The following is a 7,500-nucleotide window of genomic DNA, read 5'->3' as shown; positions in this document are numbered from 1 at the left end:
TTCTCTCTCTCTCTCTCTCTCTCTCGATCAAAAAACTAACCTCTGCCTAGACCTACTTCAGACAAGCTGGAATAACACACAGAAGTGAGTGACGCCCGTATTGATCTTAGTAGACTCGACTAACGGAGCCTTTACCAGATCTGTTGCTGTAATTATTATTATTATTATTATTATTATTATTATTATTATTATTATTATTATTACTAGAATACGCTCATAAACTCCTATTGTTATAGAACAAGCCTACAGGGGCCATAAAAAATTTTATCAAATTCAATACGAACTGTTTATGGGCAGTAATGCACTGCATTTTCTTTTGAACGCTGCAGGTTCTAATAGCAAAACATCCATTCTTTTTTAGTGGCATGTCAACTTCAGAGAAATTATGTCGTAAACTTTTGTGGATTTTTATAGACGAAAATGCACGGCATTTGAAAATGTTTTGCCTCACACCCAAAGACTTCTATCCCCCTTGGCGATATCCCCCTTGGCGATATTTACTGTACACCGTATTCACATTTGTCAAGTAATGACTATACCGTAATGTTATGTCACGGTGGAGCGCTACCTCTAATGGCACTGTCACAGATAACCCATAATTAGTGTGATTAATGTCACTCCGACCTTTTATCGGGGTTTTTTTCGTTTCCTTTTATATTAAACAGTTTGCTATGGATTTTGTATGGCTAAATGTTATTAACGAGCTGCGTTTATGGCCATCCGAAAGGGAATAATAAATGAAGTTTTCCACTTACAAGACTTTTGGATTTTATTATACATTAGTGGTCTCTACAAGAGAAACCATTTTTCTTTTCAGCATATCGTTCTTTTTGTTTTACAGTGGCCTACTATATGTTACTGGAAATGTATAGAAGGACATGAATAATATGGTAATTCGTTGAAGCACATAACTAGAAAATTATTTTAAAAAATCTTTTATTTTATTTTCGCTGTCGCTTACGGTAATTCTTTTCGACCAGATGAAGGACTATAATTACGTATCAGATACTATGTATATACAACAATGATATACACGCACTCGCACTCACACGCGCACACACACCCCCAACATATACAATATTTATCAACAGCCAGCAAGAAAAAATGAAAAGCAGCGGTACCTAGCGCTTTCGTGAAACAGCTTCGAAATATCAGAGGTAAACATAGAAAAGAAAAAAAAAGAAAAATATAAAACAACCAAACAGCCTAGTTTAGAAGCAAATGGTCCACAGCCTACAATTACACTTAAATGATAAATGCTACCAAAGGAAATGAAACTACTAAGCAGTTAATTACATAGTCACGGAGTTGTCAAAAATACATTTCCTAAGCCAGTTGTCTAGTTTATATTGTCCATTGCTAATATTAAAAACACCCCTTGACTTATATTTTATATTGTATCAAGAATACACGAAAGCGCAAAGTACTTCTGCTTTTCAAATTTTCCTGCTGGCTCTTGATATACTGTCTTCACGTGTTACTTGTGATCGTAGAACATATACTATATATATATATATATATATATATATATATATATATATATATATATATATATATATATATATATATATATATATATATATATATATATATATATATATATATATATATATATATATATATATATATATATACATATATATATATATATATATATAGTATATATATATATATATATAATATATATATATATATATATATATATATATATATATATCATATATAATATATATATATATATATATATATATATATATATATATATATATATATATATATATATATATAGCTATATACATGTATACATATATACGTACACACACCACACATATATATATATATATATATATATATATATATATATATATATATAGCTATATACATGTATACATATATACGTACACACACACATATATATATATATATATATATATATATATATATATATATATATATATATCATTTGGTGTTTAAGAGGACAGTGTATAAACATATAAACACACGTGACTTGTGCCGTATGTTTTGTAAAAACACTCGGATAAAGTCATTCTGTTTCACAGACTATGTGCAGGTGTCAATATCATTTGAGTCACTACTGTAAAATGTTGTTTGGAAAACCATCTGAACAAAATGACATAAAAACATTAAAAACCAAACTGGTGCTTAATTAAGATAATAAAGAAGCCAAGCTGGAGATTACAATACTTATTTCCAGCTAACACATCTTTTCTGCTCTATCTAAGAATCCAGAAATCCTTTTTCCAAAATTGAACGTCGGAAAGGAACCAATTTTGACCAAAGAAGAAACAGGAAAATAAAGGAAGATGAGACAGTACTAAACACCAGCTATCAAGATTATATTCTTGATTATCGTTTCTGTTCATTTTTGTTTGTATTTATAAACAAAAGATTATTTAAAAGATGATTTAATCGATTAATCACAACGAAAAAAATACATCTCTTCCTAATTCTTCACCTTACCTTTGAAAATAATATTTACAAACCAACCCGAGGGACCATTTCTGTATTCACCCTTAAATTAAGTTGCCCTTTTTTAAAAACTTGTTTACAGAAATCTTGTTTATAATTTGTTTCGATTAGTCTTCATCTTACGGACAATGAAATATAACAACAGTACCACTAATGAAACGCTAATGGCATAAAGAATCATATTTTATATATATATATATATATATATATATATATATATATATATATATATATATATATATATATATATATATATATATATATATACTGTATACTATATATATATATATATATATATATATATATATATATATATATATATCATGTATATATATATATATATATATATATATATATATATATATATATATATATATATATATATATATTGAATAACGAGAACACGGAATCTAAAAATAAAAATCCTCTCAGCGATTTTCCTACACGAGAGCAACTCCGGATGCTATAATGTCGAAAAGTAAGAAAAAAAAAAAAAAAAAAAGGAGGATAAAAGAGAGTAAACTGAAAAGTCGAAGGGCTAATAACCTATTTGTAGGAAGGTTCCAGAGGTCATCTGGAAATTCATCTCTTTGCAAAATGCTTGACGTCGTCGTCAGGAAAAGATGGTGGAGGAACGGGGGGTGGGTGGGGGGGGAGAAGGGGAAGGGAGAGGGGAGGGAAAGGGGGAGGGAGTTTATTGACAAAGCTTGATTGAAGCTTTCTCTTTTTTCTTATTTCTTTCCGAAGGGTGGTTCGAGACTCACAGAGAGAGAGAGAGAGGGAGAGAGAGTGAGAGAGAGAGGGACAGAGTGGGGGGGGAGGAAGGCAGCATGGCAGGCAACAATAATGAATTCAAAATAATCTTGTTAAAAAAATGACATTAACAAACACATTAATCTATCGACATTTCGCCGTGTAGGAAAACTGTGTGAGAAGGTCAAGATGAAGCTGATAATGTTTTATATTAATTTTTTTTTATTTTTCCCATTTTTTGTAAAAAAAGACAGGAAATGCGACATATTGGGAACCCCACCGTAAAAGGGGGTGGGAAGCGGACGTGGGTTGGATTGTGGGATGGGGGGAGGGAAACAAGTAGGGGTCAGGAAGGAATAGAAAAATAATTCATGGGTCTTCGTCACAGTGGACGGAAAAGAGATAGTAATTTTCTATTTCCAATATATACGAAGACACAGGAGAAAAAAACATGAGGAGGGAGGAGGAGGAGGAGAGGAGGAGGAGGAGGAGAGAGAGAGAGATGAAAAGAAAATAAAGAAACGCCTCCTAAAATTTCCAGAGGTGAATAACACACAATCTCACATTGTGTATGTATGTATGTATGTATATATATATATATATATATATATATATATATATATATATTATATAATATATTAATATATATATATATACATACATACATACATACATATATATATATATATATATATATATATATATATATATATATATATATATATCTATCTATATATATCTATATATATATATATATATATATATATATATATATATATATATATATATATATATATATATATATATACTATATATATATAAAACAAAACGTTCAATTTAAAATTATTTCATCAAATTAAGGGAAGAAAAATAAATAAAGAAAAAAGGTAATCTTATTAAAAAGAAGAATGCCATTTGTTATTGCGTAATAAACAAGTAAATTAGTATTATTCTCTTAATTCTAAAACCAACCAAGAGAACAACGTTTGTCCGGCTCAGGAGGCGGAAATTTTATAGAGGAAGCATTTACCTCTGTCTCCCTTTCTATCTCTCACTCTCAAGTATGTAAGGGGAATTGCTCGAATCCACTAAATAAAATTACGGATAACACTTATATATTGACATATACATGTAACCAGTTCCTGCATATTTATGCATGAACTTTGAAGGCCTGTGTTCCGTAAGCTAACATTTCACTGAAGAATGATGTATGGAGTATACATGGTCACAAAACCGCTGGTCATTCATTTTCCATTACGCGCATGAACATCTTTCACTCAGTTTACACAATCACACATAAATTAATATATATATATATATATATATATATATATATATATATATATATATATATATATATATATATATATATATATAAATATACATATATGTGTATGTGTGTGCGTTTGTATGTATAATATGTATATCTGTCTATCTTTGTATACAAACACACACGCACACGCCATAATATATATTATATACTATATATATATATATATAATATATATATATATTATATCTATATATATATATATATCACATATAATACACACACACACACACACACACACCATATAATATTATATATATATATATATATATATATCTATATATACTATATATAGAGAGAGAGAGGGATGGACAAGGTATAGAGAGAGAGATGAGAGAGAGAGAGAGAGAGAGAGAGAGAGAGTATTGATCTTGCAATAGAGAAATAACCAGGAATAAAAGTTACACCAATCACTGACATTTCGATCTCTTGTAATTTTCATGGAATTTTATTTTCATATCCTTTTCAATTATAATGACTCTCTTCTCACCGTCTGCGTGTTATTCCCGGTCAGGTTTCACAAGAATATTTAATATTTTATTATAAAAAATCTTTCCCTTTTAGTAAATGCTGTTTTCTTCTCGCTAATTAAATTATTACATAATTACTTTAATTACGAATTGAATTAGGCCCCACATCCTACTTCCTGCTTTGAGGTTATTAAATTCAACTTGGTTCTTTTTCCGTCGGTATTTCTGCTTCTTTTGTGATGGAGATTTTAATATTTCACTCTTTTATTTTTTCACTTCATACAAGGAGTTTATTTCGGTTGTAATACTTTCATTTGTATGATTCTCAAATATTTTCATTTTATTTATACTTCCTCTCTCTCTCTCTCTCTCTCTCTCTCTCTCTCTCTCTCTCTCTCTCTCTCTCTCTCTCTCTCTCTCTCTCTCTCTTTTCCATTTCGCTTTGTCACTGTAGCTGCGATTTTCAAATGGATCAGAAGCAAATTGATATTTAAAAATAATAGCATATTTGCTAACATTTTTCAACTAATTCGTATCATTTTAATCAAATCATTAAAACCTTACTGGCTAAACAAAATATGAAACCATACGACATTAAAGAATATTAGTTTTTTTTTACTAATCACTTTTTATTTTTTCTAACTGAATTAAAATTTATCTTTACTGGTCTGATGTTGCAAACGGTTAGAAATGTGTATGGTACACATGAATTTTTGACTGGTCTAGATGTTTTTTATAAATACGGAAATTATGCATATTCATTTGAAGGTTTTGTCAATGATAATAATAATAATAATAATAATAATAATAATAATAATAATAATAATAATAATAATAATTAATAATAATAATAATAATAATAATAACGAGAACTGAAGGGATAAAGCTACCAGATGGGAGCAACATCAAACACATAGATGAGATAGGATACAAATACCTGGGAATAATGGAAGGAGGGGATATAAAACACCAAGAGATGAAGGACACGATCAGGAAAGAATATATGCAGACTCAGGCGATACACAAGTCAAAACTCAACGCCGGAAATATGATAAAAGCCATAAACACATGGGCGTGCCAGTAATCAGATACAGCGCAGGAATAGTGGAATGGACGAAGGCAGAACTCCGCAGCATAGATCAGAAAACCAGGAAACATATGACAATACACAAAGCACTACACCCAAGAGCAAATACGGACAGACTATACATAACACGAAAGGAAGGAGGGAGGAGGAGGAACTACTAAGTATAGAGGACTGCGTCAACATCGAGAACAGAGCACTGGGGCAATATCTGAAAACCAGTGAAGACGAGTGGCTAAAGAGTGCATGGGAATATAAAAGTAGACGAAGACCCAGAAATATACAGAGACAGGAGAATGACAGACAGAACAGAGGACTGCACAACAAACCAATGCTCGGACAAATATATGAGACAGACTAAAGAACTAGCCAGCGATGACACATGCAATGGCTACAGAGGGGAGAGCTAAAGAAGGAAAACTGAAGGAATGATAACAGCGGCACAAGATCAGGCCCTAAGAACCAGATATGTTCAAAGAACGATAGACGGAAATAACATCTATCCCACATGCAGGAAGTGCAATACGAAAAATGAAACCATAAACCACATAGAAAGCGAATGCCCGGCACTTGCACAGAACCAGTACAAAAAGAGGCATGATTCAGTGGAAAAAGCCCTCCACTGGAGCCTGTGTAAGAAACATCAGCTACCTTGCAGTAATAAGTGGTACGAGCACCAACCTGATGTAGTGATAGAAAACGATCACGCAAAGATCCTCTGGGACTATGGTATCAGAACGGATAGGGTGATACGTGCAAAACAGACCAGACGTGACGTTTGATTGACAAAGTCAGAAGAAAGTATCACTCATTGATGTCGCAATACCATGGGACACCAGAGGTGAAGAGAAAGAGAGGGAAAAAAATGGATAAGTATCAAGATCTGAAAATAGAAATAAGAAGGATATGGGATATGCCAGTGGAAATCGTACCCATAATCATAGGAGCACTAGGCACGATCCCAAGATCCCTGAAAAGGAATCTAGAAAAACTATAAGGCTGAAGTAGCTCTAGGACTCATGCAGAAGAGTGTGATCCTAGAAAAGGCACACATAGTAAGAAAAGTGATGGACTCCTAAGGAGGCAGGATGCAACCCGGAACCCCACACTATAAGTACCACCCAGTCGAATTGGAGGACTGTGATATGTAGAAAAAAAAAAAATAATAATATGATAATAATAATAAAACAACAACAACAAAAAAAAACAAAACAACAACACAACAACAACAAACAACAACAACAATAATAATAATAATAATAATAATAATAATAATAATAATACATCTGCAGTAAGCCGTCTTTCAAATTCTAAGGGGTTATACACCGGTTTTCACTGTCATATTTTTCATGGAAAATAAAGCTTGCTGCGTT

The 7,500-nt window shown here is 31.2% G+C and overlaps 1 long non-coding RNA gene across 1 annotated transcript in view; it reads right to left on the bottom strand.

The window, feature by feature from the left end:
• Positions 1-7,500, bottom strand: part of LOC135217223 (uncharacterized) — a 210,497-nt gene that overhangs the window by 704 nt on the left and 202,293 nt on the right. The gene's annotated exons all lie outside the window — the stretch shown is intronic.

This window comes from Macrobrachium nipponense, chromosome 7 (genome assembly GCF_015104395.2).
Source record: "Macrobrachium nipponense isolate FS-2020 chromosome 7, ASM1510439v2, whole genome shotgun sequence".
Classification (NCBI taxonomy): domain Eukaryota; kingdom Metazoa; phylum Arthropoda; class Malacostraca; order Decapoda; family Palaemonidae; genus Macrobrachium; species Macrobrachium nipponense.
This window is presented reverse-complemented; position numbering and strand designations above follow the sequence as displayed.